We start from the raw sequence: 15236 nt of genomic DNA on the forward strand, positions 1-15236 counted from the left end.
CAGACCGTCGGACCTCAGGCTAGCAGGCAGGTAGCAGAATATCAGGCAGGAATAAGACAGCAAGCTGGCAGGAATCTGGCAGGTATCTGGCAGGTAACTGGCAACGGGACCTGAGGGCTGAAGCAGAGTAGTGAACAGTGCAACAACATTGCTCGGGCACCTCCATTTTGGAGGAGGTGCCTTATATATGGTGAAGTCCTCCGGCCATTGGCCGGGGACTCCTTAGGACGGCGCGCGCGGCCCCCTTAAGAGGGAGGGAGAGCGCGCGCGCCCTAAGCACAGTGGCCGGGAAGGAGCGCGCGCTGCCAGCAGAGCGGGAGGAGGACGCCGGGCACGGAGCAGAGAGGTGAGGGGAACAGCGTCCCTGCCTAGCAGAGGGCAGGGACGCTGGCACTACAGTACCCCCCCCTTTAGGCCCCCCCTTTTTTAGGCCAGACAGAAATTTAGCAAGGATGAGCGGGGCATGGATGTTCTCCCGGGGCCCCCACGTTCTCTCCTCAGGACCAAACCCCTTCCAATCTACTAGAAAAAAGGTCTTTCCTCTTACCCTTTTGGTGGCAAGAATGTTCTCTACCTCAAACTCGTCCTCAGCAGAAACCGGAGCAGGAGGCGTACCTGTAGACTTGGAAAAAGAGTTAAGTACCACAGGTTTGAGGAGAGATACATGGAAGGAGTTAGGGATCCGTAAGTTGGCCGGGAGTTTCAATTTATAGGCCACCGGGTTGATCTGACTGATGACCTCCAGAGGACCGATGAACCGAGGCCCTAACTTGTAAGAAGGTATCTTGAGTCGGACATATTTAGATGAGAGCCAGACTTTATCTCCAGGACGAAATTGTGGAGGATCCAGGCGTTTTTTGTCAGCGTGTCTTTTCATCCGTTCGGACGACTGAAGGAGTGCTGATCGGGTACTCTCCCAAATGGAGGAAAATTTGCTAACGAGAGATTCCGCAGCCGGGTTGTCCACAGAGGTGGAGACAGGAAAAGGAATCCGAGGATGCTGACCGAAGACTACAAAAAACGGGGATTTGGAGGAGGATTCGCTCTCGTGATTGTTATAAGAGAACTCGGCCCATGGTAGGAGATCCACCCAGTCTGAATGATGGGCATTAACGAAGTGCCGGAGGTAACTGGTCAGGTTCTGATTGATCCACTCCACTTGACCATTGGACTGTGGGTGGTAAGCGGAAGAGAAGTCCAGGGTGACGTCTAGCAGTTTACAAGTGGCTCTCCAGAAGCGTGAGGTGAACTGTACCCCACGATCCGACACGATGTGGAGGGGCAGGCCATGAAGACGAAAGATGTGACGAATAAAGTCTTTAGCTAGCTCGGGTGCAGACGGGAGGCCTGGCAGGGGAACGAAATGAGCCATCTTGGAGAAGCGGTCAGCGACCACCCAAATGACCGTACAACCGGCAGAGACTGGGAGGTCAGTTATAAAGTCCATTGCTATATGCTGCCAGGGGGCAGCAGGTACAGAAAGCGGAAGGAGGCGACCGGCTGGCAGATGTCTCGGAACCTTGTTGCGGGCGCAGGACACACAGGCAGAAACAAAGTCTATTACGTCCTTGTGCAGGGTAGGCCACCAGTAGTGCCGGGTAATAAGCTGGAGGGTCTTTTTCTGACCGGCGTGGCCAGCCAGTTTAGACGAGTGACCCCAGTGAAGGATCTTCTCCCGATCAGGTACTGATACGAACGTCTTTCCGGGAGGGAGACGATTTAGACTCACGGGAGCCACCTGCATTACTCTGGCGGGATCGATGATGTGTTTCGGATCTTCCTCGAGATCAGACACCAGAAAGGATCGAGACAAGGCGTCCGCCTTGACGTTTTTGTCAGCCGGGCGAAAATGAAGAACAAAATCAAAGCGAGCAAAAAACAAGGACCACCGGGCTTGGCGCGGGTTAAGTCTCTGGGCATGCTGGAGGTAAGCCAAGTTCTTGTGGTCAGTGTAAATTATTACCGGGTGAAGAGCCCCCTCGAGCAGGTAACGCCACTCCTCCAATGCCAGTTTGATGGCCAATAACTCTCGGTCTCCTATGGAATAATTGCGCTCTGAGGAGGAGAAGAGTTTAGAGAAGAAGCCGCAAGTTACCATCCTCCCGGAAGATGATTTTTGAGTAAGTACCGCTCCGGCTCCAGAGGAGGAGGCGTCAACTTCCAGGAAGAACTGCTTGTTGCCATCCGGGCGATGCAGCACCGGGGCGGAAGAGAAGGCCTGTTTTAAGGAAAGAAAGGCCTCCTCTGCTTCGGGCGGCCACTCTTTGGGATTAGTACCCTTACGGGTGAGCGCGGAAATTGGGGCAGTCCGGGAAGAGAAGTGCGGTATGAAGAGGCGGTAGTAGTTGGCGAAGCCCAGGAACCGCTGAATGGCCTTCAACCCCTCCGGTCGAGGCCATTTCTCGATGGTAGACAGTTTCTCTGGATCCATTCGTAGGCCGGTCTGAGAAATAATGTAGCCCAAAAACGGAAGCGAGGTCTGCTCAAAGAGGCACTTCTCGTATTTAGCGAAGAGGTGATTCTGCCTGAGCCTGAGCAGGACCTGACGAACGTCCCTCCGGTGAGTCTGGAGATCCGGAGAGAAGACCAAGATGTCGTCCAGGTACACCACTACGCAGGAGTAGAGAAGGTCCCGGAAGATGTCATTGACCAACTCTTGAAAGACGGCAGGAACGTTACAGAGACCAAAGGGCATTACCAGATATTCATAGTGGCCGTCCCGGGTGTTGAATGCCGTCTTCCATTCATCCCCCTGACGGATACGAACCAGGTTGTACGCCCCACGGAGGTCCAGTTTGGTGAAGATTCTAGCCCCCCTCAGACGATCAAATAACTCCGGAATGAGCGGAAGGGGGTACTTATTCTTCACCGTGATCTGGTTAAGGCCTCTATAGTCTATACAGGGACGGAGAGAGCCGTCCTTCTTTTTGACGAAAAAGAAGCCTGCTCCCGCCGGGGAGGTAGATTTCCGGATGAATCCCCTGGCCAGATTCTCCTCAATATATTCGGACATCGACCGGGTCTCAGCAGCGGATAATGGATAAATACGCCCACGGGGAGGAGTAGTACCGGGTAACAGGTCGATAGGGCAGTCGTATGGTCTATGAGGGGGTAGTGTCTCTGCCTCCTTTTTATTAAAGACATCTGTGGCACCCCAGGGGTCTGGTTTCCACAGTAACAGCAATGTTATGTCTGAGAGCAGGTGGGAGGTCTCTTGGTCAGGAATCCTATGCATGCCACACCTCCTGCCCAGTCCTGGGAGGGGAAGAACTTCCCCTATATAAACCTGGGGCTGAGGCAGGGTTAGAGAGTTCAGGGGGAGAGTTCAGCCAGGAGGGCTGACAGGGAGCTGTGGCTCCGGCTGGGCCCAGCTCCTGGGCCATGCCAGAAGTAGAGACAGAGAAGAGAAGCAGCTATGGGAAGAAACAACAGGAGCTCTGTGGGAGCAGTGTTACAAGGAGTCAGGGGCTGGCAGCTGCAGAGCTCGCCCTGACTGAGAAGATTTCTTACCGGACCTGGAGTCCGAGGCTGTGGGGACTAACTCCTACCCAGCAGCAGAATCCGTCAGGCAGGGGATTTCAGGTCCTCTGGCCAAGAAACCCGAAGGCACGGTCACACGCGTGGGACCAGCACCGCCGTCGTGGAGCGGAAGCTACTAGAAGGCCCCGAGTCACCGGCCATACGGGTGAGCACCACACAGTACACTCAGGGACGTGGGCTACTTATACCCGCCTCTAGCAAGGTAGCCAGAAGAGTACAGTTAGTTTGGGAGGCCTACAACTCCGCCTGGCCAGGGGAGATCCTATCTGCTCAAGGACTGACCAGGCCCCAATCGCTAGCCAGTACTCCGGGAGGGTCTATCTTTGTCACCAGTAAAGACCCTGAATCACACCGCATCGTCTCTGAGTGATTCCTGCTACCCCCATCATCCACGTCGGCTGCCCTGAGGCCATACCCCTCCCGTTGGGGGTTATACTATCACGCTGCACAATCCTACCACCGGCCTCAGCGGTCTGCCCTGCAGCAGCAGCTCCTTAGCTGTACTCAACGGGTGGCGTAGTCGTCCAACAACTACCGCTAATACATCGCCGCTCAGTTTGACTCCCTGGGCACGGACCGGGTCACCGCCACGAGACTACAACCCTCAACAGATCCGGCTCCGGGTAAGCTCCCGCGTGTGCAACGCAGCGCGACACAGGCCCAGGGGCGCGTCAACTTTTGGCGTAGTCGGCAGGATTTCGTGCCCGCAACCACCGGGTACTGCGTGCCTGAAAAAGACTGTTCAAACTTACCAGTGGTGAAGATTCCCGCCATCCGGCGCCATCTTCTACATTCTTCCCGCCATCCGCGAAGTTTTCCCGCCATCCGGTGCCATCTTCGGCCTTCTTCCCGCCATCCGTGGAGGTTTCCCGCCATTGGACGCCATCTTGAGGACGCCGCGCGGGAAGAAGAGGGGCGTGGACTCCGAAAGCGCGCGAGAACTGAAGCCCCGCCTCACGTCCGGACGTTGCGTAAGGTCCTGGAAGGAGCTCAGCAGACGCCGACGTCACAGGAGCGCGACGGAAGGTCCTCAACCCTGACGATCCACTGCGGAGCCGCGGCCTACGGAAGAGGATCATCGCAAGGTAGGCCACGGTCCACTAGGGGGGAGAAGGATGTCTGATACGGAGGAGAGCTTCACCGCTTCAACCCCCGCCAGCGCCACCGCTGTTGCGGTCATGCCTTTCACCATGCCCTATATCCCGGGGGCAGCCTGGCTACCCCAGTACTCAGGGGAGTCACATACCCTGCATGACTTTAGAGAAAAGCTGGATAGCCTCTTCCAGGTGTACCCCCTCACAGAGGAGCAAAAAGTGAGCATCCTGGTTGCCCAATTAACCGGGGCAGCCCAAAGGGAGGTAAAGTCCTGGCCACCTGGGAGGAGGACTGTCGCAGAGATACTAACCCAGCTAACCGAGGAGGAGCTGCAGTACTACCAATACGAGGAAAGCCAAGAGGACCCGGACGGGTCTGAGGACTACCCTCAGGAGGGAGCACAAAGAGGACATAGCTACTGAAGGGAAGTAGCGTGAATAAAGAGCTGTAAATAGTTACCCGTAAGGGTACAAGGACTGCTGCTAATTAAAATATGGTCCCCGTTGGGATTAGTGAATTGTTCCCCATGTGCCCCTATCTTAAACCAGGCTGAGGACTGTGAGCAGCCATTCCTTATCCCCACTGGCCGAGGACTGAGAGCGGCCATATCCTGTAAATAATTATGTGTTTCTAGTAATTTATGGGAGTCTTTGGTGGATTTACCGGGAATCCTTTGTACATAGTTGGAGCGTAACCCAGGAATGGACTAAAGACTGTTAAGGACTCGGGGCAGGACAGACCCCTACCTGGTTACGTCTCCCTGTTTTGGTGAAATGGACACCTTACTTTTCTTCAAAGACTGCACCCGGTTGCGGACACGCCGTAACCATCTTTATGTGTTTTTCTTATTGTATTATTATTGTTTATACCTTGTTATGTTTTTCTAAAAATATGTTTAGTCCCGGAGTACTAAATTTCACTAGGGGGGAATGTGGCACCCCAGGGGTCTGGTTTCCACAGTAACAGCAATGTTATGTCTGAGAGCAGGTGGGAGGTCTCTTGGTCAGGAATCCTATGCATGCCACACCTCCTGCCCAGTCCTGGGAGGGGAAGAACTTCCCCTATATAAACCTGGGGCTGAGGCAGGGTTAGAGAGTTCAGGGGGAGAGTTCAGCCAGGAGGGCTGACAGGGAGCTGTGGCTCCGGCTGGGCCCAGCTCCTGGGCCATGCCAGAAGTAGAGACAGAGAAGAGAAGCAGCTATGGGAAGAAACAACAGGAGCTCTGTGGGAGCAGTGTTACAAGGAGTCAGGGGCTGGCAGCTGCAGAGCTCGCCCTGACTGAGAAGATTTCTTACCGGACCCGGAGTCCGAGGCTGTGGGGACTAACTCCTACCCAGCAGCAGAATCCGTCAGGCAGGGGATTTCAGGTCCTCTGGCCAAGAAACCCGAAGGCACGGTCACACGCGTGGGACCAGCACCGCCGTCGTGGAGCGGAAGCTACTAGAAGGCCCCGAGTCACCGGCCATACGGGTGAGCACCACACGGTACACTCAGGGACGTGGGCTACTTATACCCGCCTCTAGCAAGGTAGCCAGAAGAGTACAGTTAGTTTGGGAGGCCTACAACTCCGCCTGGCCAGGGGAGATCCCATCTGCTCAAGGACTGAGCAGGCCCCAATCGCTAGCCAGTACTCCGGGAGGGTCTATCTTTGTCACCAGTAAAGACCCTGAATCACACCGCATCGTCTCTGAGTGATTCCTGCTACCCCCATCATCCACGTCGGCTGCCCTGAGGCCATACCCCTCCCGTTGGGGGTTATACTATCACGCTGCACAATCCTACCACCGGCCTCAGCGGTCTGCCCTGCAGCAGCAGCTCCTTAGCTGTACTCAACGGGTGGCGTAGTCGTCCAACATCTACCGCTAATACATCGCCGCTCAGTTTGACTCCCTGGGAAGGGACCGGGTCACCGCCACGAGACTACAACCCTCAACAGATCCGGCTCCGGGTAAGCTCCCGCGTGCGCAACGCAGCGCGACACAGGCCCAGGGGCGCGTCACATCAGCATAAGACCAATAAGGAATCGGAAGTCCAGGTAGATTAGCTGGGGTAGGAGAAGGACGGACGGGATGGACGGGAACCAGACAGGTCTTATGGCAGTCCTGTCCCCAGCGAAGGACTTCTCCGGTCTGCCAGTCAAGCACGGGTGCATGTCTCTGGAGCCAAGGTAGACCTAGCAAGAGGGCGTGAGAGAGTCCAGGCAGAACATGAAAGGAGATACTCTCAGAATGCAGCATTCCCACCTGCAGAGTAATGGATTCGGTGATGAGTTGGATGGGGCGTGGTAAGAGACCCCCATCCACGGCAGCAACAGACAAGGGTACAGCCAGAGGTTTGGTAGGGATGCGGTATTTCTCTACCAGGGACTGTGAAATAAGATTCCCGGCTGCTCCAGAGTCAAGTTGGGCTAGTTTGAAATAACGGTTCTCCCCGCAGACGATTGAGACTGACAGCAGCAGAGATGGAGAGGATTTATTCTTGTCTAGGTCGACCTCTCTGAGCGAACCTAGACACAGGCGTTTCCCGACCTCTCCGGGCAGGCACGGATCCGGTGCTCCTTACTGCCACAGTAGAAGCAGCTCCCCTCGGCACGGCGTAAGTCCTGACGGGTTTTGACCATCTTGGTCTGGTCGACCTGCATAGGCTCAGGAGAGTTACCTGGGGAGAGACGGAGGGAGTGACGGGTTTCTGAAAAGTAGGAGCTAGACGTGGAAACCTCCTCTCACGGGTGACCTCTTTGGCACGCTCCTGGAACCGTAGGTCAATCCGGGTGGCAAGAGTTATTAGGTCATCGAGAGTGGTAGGAATGTCCCGACCGGCAAGTTCATCTTTAATACGGCCGGACAGACCCTCCCAGAAGACGGATACCAGAGCGTCGTTATCCCAGGCCAGCTCCGAGGCAAGGGTACGGAACCGTATGGCATATTGGCCCACGGTGAGACTTCCCTGACGGAGGCGTAGCAGTGATGATGCGGATGAGGTCTTCCGTCCGGGTTCGTCGAAGACTTTCCGGAAAACCGTGAGAAAGGCAGGCAAGTCGGACACCAGGGGGTCTCCTCTCTCCCATAGAGGATTTAGCCAGGCCAGGGCCTCCCCGGTGAGATGGGACATGATGAAGGCAATTTTGGCCCGGTCGGAGTTAAACTGGTGGGACAGGAGTTCAAAGTGCAGGGTGCACTGATTTATGAAGCCCCGAGCCTGGGCGGAGTCGCCTCCGAAGCGAGGAGGTGCAGAAAGCCGGGGTCCGGGGTAGGATACCATGGTATTAGTGGGCAGCGGAGCTGCCGGATTGCGAGTCATGGCACTGGCGGAGGTTGCTGGCGGAGCAGTCAGAGTGTCCAGGCGAGAATTGACATTCCGCAGGTGACCCAGGATGGACTCCTGTTGGGACCTCTGACGGGACAGTTCATGACACAGGTCCGAGAGCGAGGGAGCTTGGGTGCCACCGGGTTCCAAAATGGAGGGGCCGGAGCAAACTGCAACGGGTCTGGGAGGCGGAGCCTCTGAGCTACTATACAAGGGGGCGGTCCTTGTAAGGGAGCGGGTGGCGACCAGGCAGGCAGTCACAGCAGGTGACCGGGACAGTCTCTGGAAGAACGGGCAGGAGGTCACGGCAAGTGACCGGGGCAGTCTCTGGATGAACGGGCAGATGGTCACGGCAAGTGACCGGGGCAGTCTCTGGGTGAACGGGCAGATGGTCACGGCAAGTGACCGGGGCAGTCTCTGGGTAAAGGGTTGGTACGACCTGTGGCGGCTGATGGTAGACGTGAGCTCCCAGGTGAGCAGGCGAGAGTCTCTGGATAAACGGGTGGTCACAGCATGTGACGGCGGAGCCTCCAGGAAGACCAACAGACAGGCGGCAGATGAGCGCTCCCAGGTGAGCGGGCAGAAGTCTCTGGACAGGCGGGTGGTCACAGCACGTGACGGCAGAGCCTCCAGGTAGGCTAGCAGACAGGCAGCAGATGAGCGCTCCCAGGTGAGCGGGCAGGAGTCACTGGACAGGCAGGTGGTCACAGCACGTGACGGCGGAGCCTCCAGGTAGGCTAGCAGGCAGGTAGCAGATGTGCGCTCCCAGGTGAGCGGGCAAGCTGGTCCATAGACAGACCGACAAGGGTTGGAAGGCAGACCGTCGGACCTCAGGCAAGCAGGCAGGTAGTTGATGTGCGCTCCCAGGTGAGCGGGCAAGCTGGTCCTTAGACAGACTGACAGGAGTTGTAAGGCAGACCGTCGGACCTCAGGCTAGCAGGCAGGTAGCAGAATATCAGGCAGGAATAAGACAGCAAGCTGGCAGGAATCTGGCAGGTATCTGGCAGGTAACTGGCAACGGGACCTGAGGGCTGAAGCAGAGTAGTGAACAGTGCAACAACATTGCTCGGGCACCTCCATTTTGGAGGAGGTGCCTTATATATGGTGAAGTCCTCCGGCCATTGGCCGGGGACTCCTTAGGACGGCGCGCGCAGCCCCTTTAAGAGGGAGGGAGAGCGCACGCGCGCGCCCTAAGCACAGTGGCCGGGAAGGAGCGCGCGCTGCCAGCAGAGCGGGAGGAGGACGCCGGGCACGGAGCAGAGAGGTGAGGGGAACAGCGTCCCTGCCTAGCAGAGGGCAGGGGCGCCGGCACTACACAGGGTAATGTGCAGTGTTAGTTTTACGTCACACACAGCATTTTGCATTTAGCTCAAAAAGTTCTACTTTGGTCTCATCTGACCAGAGCACCTTCTTCCACATGCTAGCTGTGTCCCATGAATGGTTTTATGCAAATGGGACTTTTATGGCTTGCTTGTAAAAATGGCTTCCTTCTTGCCACTCTTTCATAAAGGCCATATTTGTGGAGCATATGACTAATAGTTGTCATGTGGACAGATTCTCCCTTCCCAGCTGTGGATCTCTGAAACTCCTCCAGTGTCACTATAGGCCTCATGGCTGCTTCTCTGATTAGTGCTCTCCTTTCTTGGGATGTCAGTTTAGGTGGACGGCCATGTCATGGTAGATTTGTAGTTGTGCAATACTTCTATTTTTGAATGACAAATTCAACAAGTCTTCATCAGATGGTCAGAGATTGGGCTATTTTTTTATAAACTAACCCTGCTTTACCCTTATCCACTTCCTGACCTGTCTATTGTGTTCCTTGGTTTTCATCATGCAGTTTGAGCTCCAATGTTTTCAAACAAACCTGTGAGGCCTTTACAAAAGTAGGGGTACAGGTACACCGAGTCTTCTGTGCTGATATTCCGCATATATTTGCATTAGATGCGGAAAATGCTAATGCGTTTTTAGTGCATTTCTGTGGCGGAAAGGCATAAAAAAGCATGTAATGCGCACCTAAGTGTATCAATGAAGTTTTATCAAAGCCAAATACCAGGAAGAATTAAAAATAAGCCTTCAGCAGTGATGAGCGAGCACTAAAATGCTCGGGTACTCGTTGCTCGGGTCAAGCAAATCGAAATGCTCAAGTGCTCGGTCCGAGCAACGAGCCCAATGTAAGTCTATGGGAAACTCGAGCATTTTTCCGGCGCCTTTTCCCCCGGTGGTCTGCAGAGGGCCAAAAAATTGCCCAAATCGATGGCAATAATGCTCAAATGACATGGGAACAGCATGGGGAAGACCCCTTGAAACATCTCTGACTCCCAGGTCACTGCCTTCAACAATGTTGTCAGAGTATTACGCTACTTTTACGGACTCACAATAAAACATACATAAACGAAACCAAAATGGATTTTCCTGGGAAAAATATTAATGAACATCCTTTCCAGGGTAATGACTTGTATATAAGGCAAAATAAATATACAAAAACAAAAATGCTCCTCCACAACTTGGCTATGGTCACACGTAGAGTTTTTGATGCGTTTTTACACTTTTGCATTGCTTTCAATGGTGAAAAATACATTCACCGGTAAATATCATGTTAACATTTTACATTACTACCTTATCTTGCCATGTGGTGTGTGAGACATGATCAGACACATCCTGTTTCATTTATGAAGGAGGGACTCTGAAATTCAAAAAACCTACTTTTATAGGGAAGTGGTGGCGAACCTATGGCACGCGAGCGACAGGGGGCACGCAGAGCCGTACCTGTGAGCACGCGCGCCATTGGCTCAGCACCAGTGCCGGGGTTAGGGTAGCAGTACACCCTGCACGAGTGCACGATTTCCCCTCCAGCCGGGAGCACATGGAGCCGGAGCCCGCACCAGCTCCACACAAGCGGGGCGGGAGGAGGCTATTTGGCAGGCGGCCAGGTGCTCCTGGCTGCACTGCGAGCAGTGGAACAGGACCTCCGAGGAGCATGGGGCGGTTGCCCACTGAGGACAAAAAGAGCAGCAGGTGCCCGGGGAGATGCATCCTGCAGTGCGCATGGAAACCACTGCCTGTCAGTAACCTGATCCGCTCTGCACTGGGGATCGCACTACGGCACCTCTCCCTGCCCGGCACTGGGTTCTGCCTATTAACCCTCTGCTCTTCTCTATCTCTGCTCTCTATTTTCTCTCCACACTCTCTACCTGGCTTTCTGCTATCTCTGCTCTTTCTTGATTCTGCAATTTACCACTGTCTCTCCTCTGCCAGCTGCCTGCACTTTACTGCTCTTTATATCTGCAGTTTGGTGCCCTGCTCCTGTCTGTGGCTGCACTTAGTCCCCCGCCTGCTCTCTGTCGCTCCCTAGCTGATGCCCCGCCTGCTCTCTGTCGCCCACGCCTGCTCTCTGTCACCTCCTAGCTGATGCCCCGCCTGCTCTCTGTCGCCCACGCCTGCTCTCTGTTACCCCCCAGCTGATGCCCACGCCTGCTCTCTGTCGCCCACGCCTGCTCTCTGACACCCCCCAGCTGATGCCCCCGCCTGCTCTGTCACCTCCCAGCTGATGCCCCCGCCTGCGCTCTGTCGCCTGTCTTTTCTGGTGCCCCCGCCTGCTCTCTGGTGCCCCCGCCTGCTCTCTGTCGCCGCCGGTCTGCTCTGTTTCCCCCGCCTGTTCTCTGTTGCCCCTGCCTATTCTCTGTTGCCCTCGCCTGTTCTCTTTTGCCCCATCTGTTCTCTGTTGCCCCTGCCTCCTCTCTGTTGCCCTTCTGCTCTGTTACCCCTGCCTCCTCTCTGTTACCCCTGCCTCTTCTCTGTTGCCCTTCTGCTCTGTTACCCCTGCCTCCTCTCTGTTGCCTCTGCCTTCTCTCTGTTGCCCTTCTGCTCTGTTACCCCTGCCTCCTCCCTGTTGCCCCTGCCTGCTCTCTGATATGCCTCCTCTCTGTTGCCCCTGCCTGCTCTCTGATATGCCTGCTCTTTGTTGCCCCTGCCTGCTCTCTGATATGCCTACTTTCTTTTGCCCCTGCCTGCTCTCTGATATGCCTGCTTTCTGTTGCCCCTGCCTGCTCTCTGATATGACTGCTTGCCCTCTCTGTTGCCCCTGCCTGCTCTCTGTTGCCCCTGTCTGTTCTCTGTTGCCCCTGCCTGCTCTCCGTTGCCCCTGCCTGCTCTCTGATATGCCTGCTCTCTGTTGCCCCTGCCTGCTCTCTGTTGGCCCTGCCTGCTCTCTGATATGCCTGCTCTCTGTTGCCCCTGCCTGCTCTCTGTTTGCCCTGTCTGCTCTCTGTTGGCCCTGCCTGCTCTCTGAGATGCCTGCTCTCTGTTGGCCCTGTCTGCTCTCTGTTGGCCCTGCCTGCTCTCTCATATGCCTGCTCTCTGTTGGCCCTGCCTGCTCTCTGTTGGCCCCGCCTGCTCTCTGATATGCATGCTTACTCTGCTGCCCCCGTCTGCTCTCTGTATGAGTTGTTTGTTCTAAACTAAAACCTCAGTATTCAGGTTAAATTGCTGTGTTGGCACTTTGCAATAAGTAAGTGGGTTTTGGGTTGCAGTTTGGGCACTCGGTCTCTAAAAGGTTCACCATCACTGTTATAGGGCCATTAAGCGGACCTTACTATTCTTAAAGAGACAGCAGTTGGCCCTCACTATTGTTAGAGGGCCATCAGCCAGCTATGCTTTGTTGTTCCCATTATTAAAGAGTGGGTCTCCGATATTGTTATTGTTTATGCAGTGACTGCAAGGGCTGCCAAAAATGTGGACGCACCCCAATTCCCCTTTGAAGAAACATAGAGGAGGGCCTTAGAAAAAAAATATTCCCATTATAAAGGAGTGGGTCTCCTATAGTGGTAATGCCCATGCAGTGACTGCAAGGGCTGTCAAAATTTGGGAAAAACCCCAATAACAATTTAAAGACACATAGAGGAGGGCCACAGCAATGACATGTTCCCATTAGAAAGGAGCGGCTCTGCTATCCAGTTATAGGGTATGCAGTGAGTACAGCGTCTGCCAAAATTTTGGAAAAACCCCAATAACAATTTAAAGACACATAGAGGTGGGCCACAGTAGCGACATGTTCCCATTATAAAGGAGTGGGTCTGCTATCCAGTTATAGGGTATGCAGTGAGTACAATGGCTGCCAAAATTTAGGGAAAACACCAATAACAATTTAAAGACACATAGAGGTGGGCCACAGTAACGACATTTTCCCATTAGAAAGGATTGGGTCTACCATACTGTTCTTGCGTATGCTTTACTGCAAATAATTTGGAGGCACTCCAATGCCCCTTGCTAAAGACGTAGAGGTCGGAGGGCCTCCGGAAAACAATGTTCCCATTATTAGGAAGTGGGTCTCCCATACTATTTGCCTATGCAGTGAATGCAACGGCTTCCAAAAATATGGAGGAACTCCAATGCCCCTTTCAAGAGACGTAGAGGTCAGAGGGCCTCCTGAAAACAATGAAACAATGTTCCCATTATTTGGAAGTGGGTCTCTCATACTGTTTGCATATGCAGTGAATGCAACGGCTGCCAAAAATTTGGAGGAACTCCAATGCCCCTTGCAAGAGACGTAGAGGTCGGAGGGCCTCCTGAAAACAATGTTCCCATTATTAGGAAGTGGGTCTCCCATATTGTTTGCCTATGCAGTGAATGCAAAGGCTGCTAAAAATTTGGAGGAACTCCAATGCCCCTTGCAAGAGACGAAGATATGGTGCTATGGTAGATATGGTGGTGATATGGTGGTGGAGGATGAGGATGAGGAGAAGTAGGAGGACAAGAGCAAATAGACAAAATCAGGAAGCGTATTCCCATGTCTGGGTGTGAAGACAGGGGTGCATGGGAATAGAGTTAGACCTCCCAAAAAAAAGACACTCTATTTGAGTTTATGTTACGCTGCTATAATTAGGTGGTGTTGAGAAGTCTAGCCCAATCCAGCCCTTGTTCATTTTTATAATAGTCAGCCTGTCAGCATTTTCAGTTGACAGGCTGATGTGCCTATCAGTTCTAATTCCACCAGTGGCACTAAAAGCCCGCTCTGACAAAACGCTAGTGGCAGGGCAGGCCAGGACCTCCAAAGTGTAGAGAGCCAGTTCATGCCACGTGTCCAGCTTGGATTCCCAATAATTATAAGGCACAGAGGAATCACGGAGGACGTTGGTAAGGTCAGCAAGGTTCTCCCTCAGCATCTTCTGAAACTTTTTCCTCCTTGTGAGAGTACCCCGCACCTCAGGGCCTGTGAGATGGGAGGGTCTGATAAAACTGTCCCAGAACTTTGACAGTGTTCCCCTGCCTCTGCTGGATTGTATTTGTGTCTCTCTTGCCTGTACTCCTTGGTTGTCCAAAGAACTGTGACCTCTGCCTCCAGCGTTTTCAGATGGTAATTTTTTTAATATTTTTGCAACAAGGGCCTTCCGGTACTGCCCCATTTTATTAGGCCTGTCCGGCACGGGAATAAGAGACAGAAAGTTCTCCTTGTAGCGTAGGTCTAGAAATGTCTCCAACCAGTAATGACTGTCACCCAAAAATTGGACAACGCGAGGGTCACGGGAAAAGCAGAGTAACATAAATTTAGCCATGTGTGCTAGACTGCTAACAGGCAAGACTTCCGCATCCTCACCAAGAGGACGACTGACCATGCTCTCCTCCTCATCCTCCTTCTCTTCCCTGTGCTCAGGCCATCCACGCTGAACAGACGGTATGTCAGCTGTGCAGGTAGTACCGTCTATAGCGCAGGAAACTAGCTCCTGTTCTTCCTCCTCTTTCTCATTGTCACCCAATCCATGTTGGGATGTGATGAGGCTGGGCTGTGTGGAATCACCCTGTATGGTTCCTTGCTCCATCTCATCGTGTTCCTCCTGCAATGCATCCTCTTTAATTGTGAGCAGAGAGCCAGGGACCGCAATCCTCAGCGTAGGGAGGACGTGTTCCGTCCCAAGGTCCGACTGGGTCCCGGCTTCCACTATATTAACCCAGTGTCCAGTCAGCGAGATGTACCATCCCTGCCCACAAGCACTTGTCCACATGTTAGTGGTTAGGTGGACTTTCCCACTAACTGCGTTGTTGAGGGCACGGCTAATGTTGTCGGACACGTGCTCGTGTAATGCGGGTACGGCACACCGGGAGAAATAGTGGCGGCTGGGGACAGAGTACAGTGGGACAGCCACCGCCATCAGGTTTCGGAAAGCTTCTGACTTCATGAGCCTAAAAGACAACATTTCAAGCGCAAGTATTCGCAAAATGTGTGAATTTAGTAGTGGGGCGTTGGTATTTGCGCTTGCGTTCCAAGGACTGGGGTAGGGAACACTGAATACTGCGCTGGG

The sequence above is a fragment of the Phyllobates terribilis genome, unplaced genomic scaffold (genome assembly GCF_046119375.1).
Source record: "Phyllobates terribilis strain yellow unplaced genomic scaffold, ASM4611937v1 Scaffold_3__8_contigs__length_932513732, whole genome shotgun sequence".
Lineage (NCBI taxonomy): Eukaryota > Metazoa > Chordata > Amphibia > Anura > Dendrobatidae > Phyllobates > Phyllobates terribilis.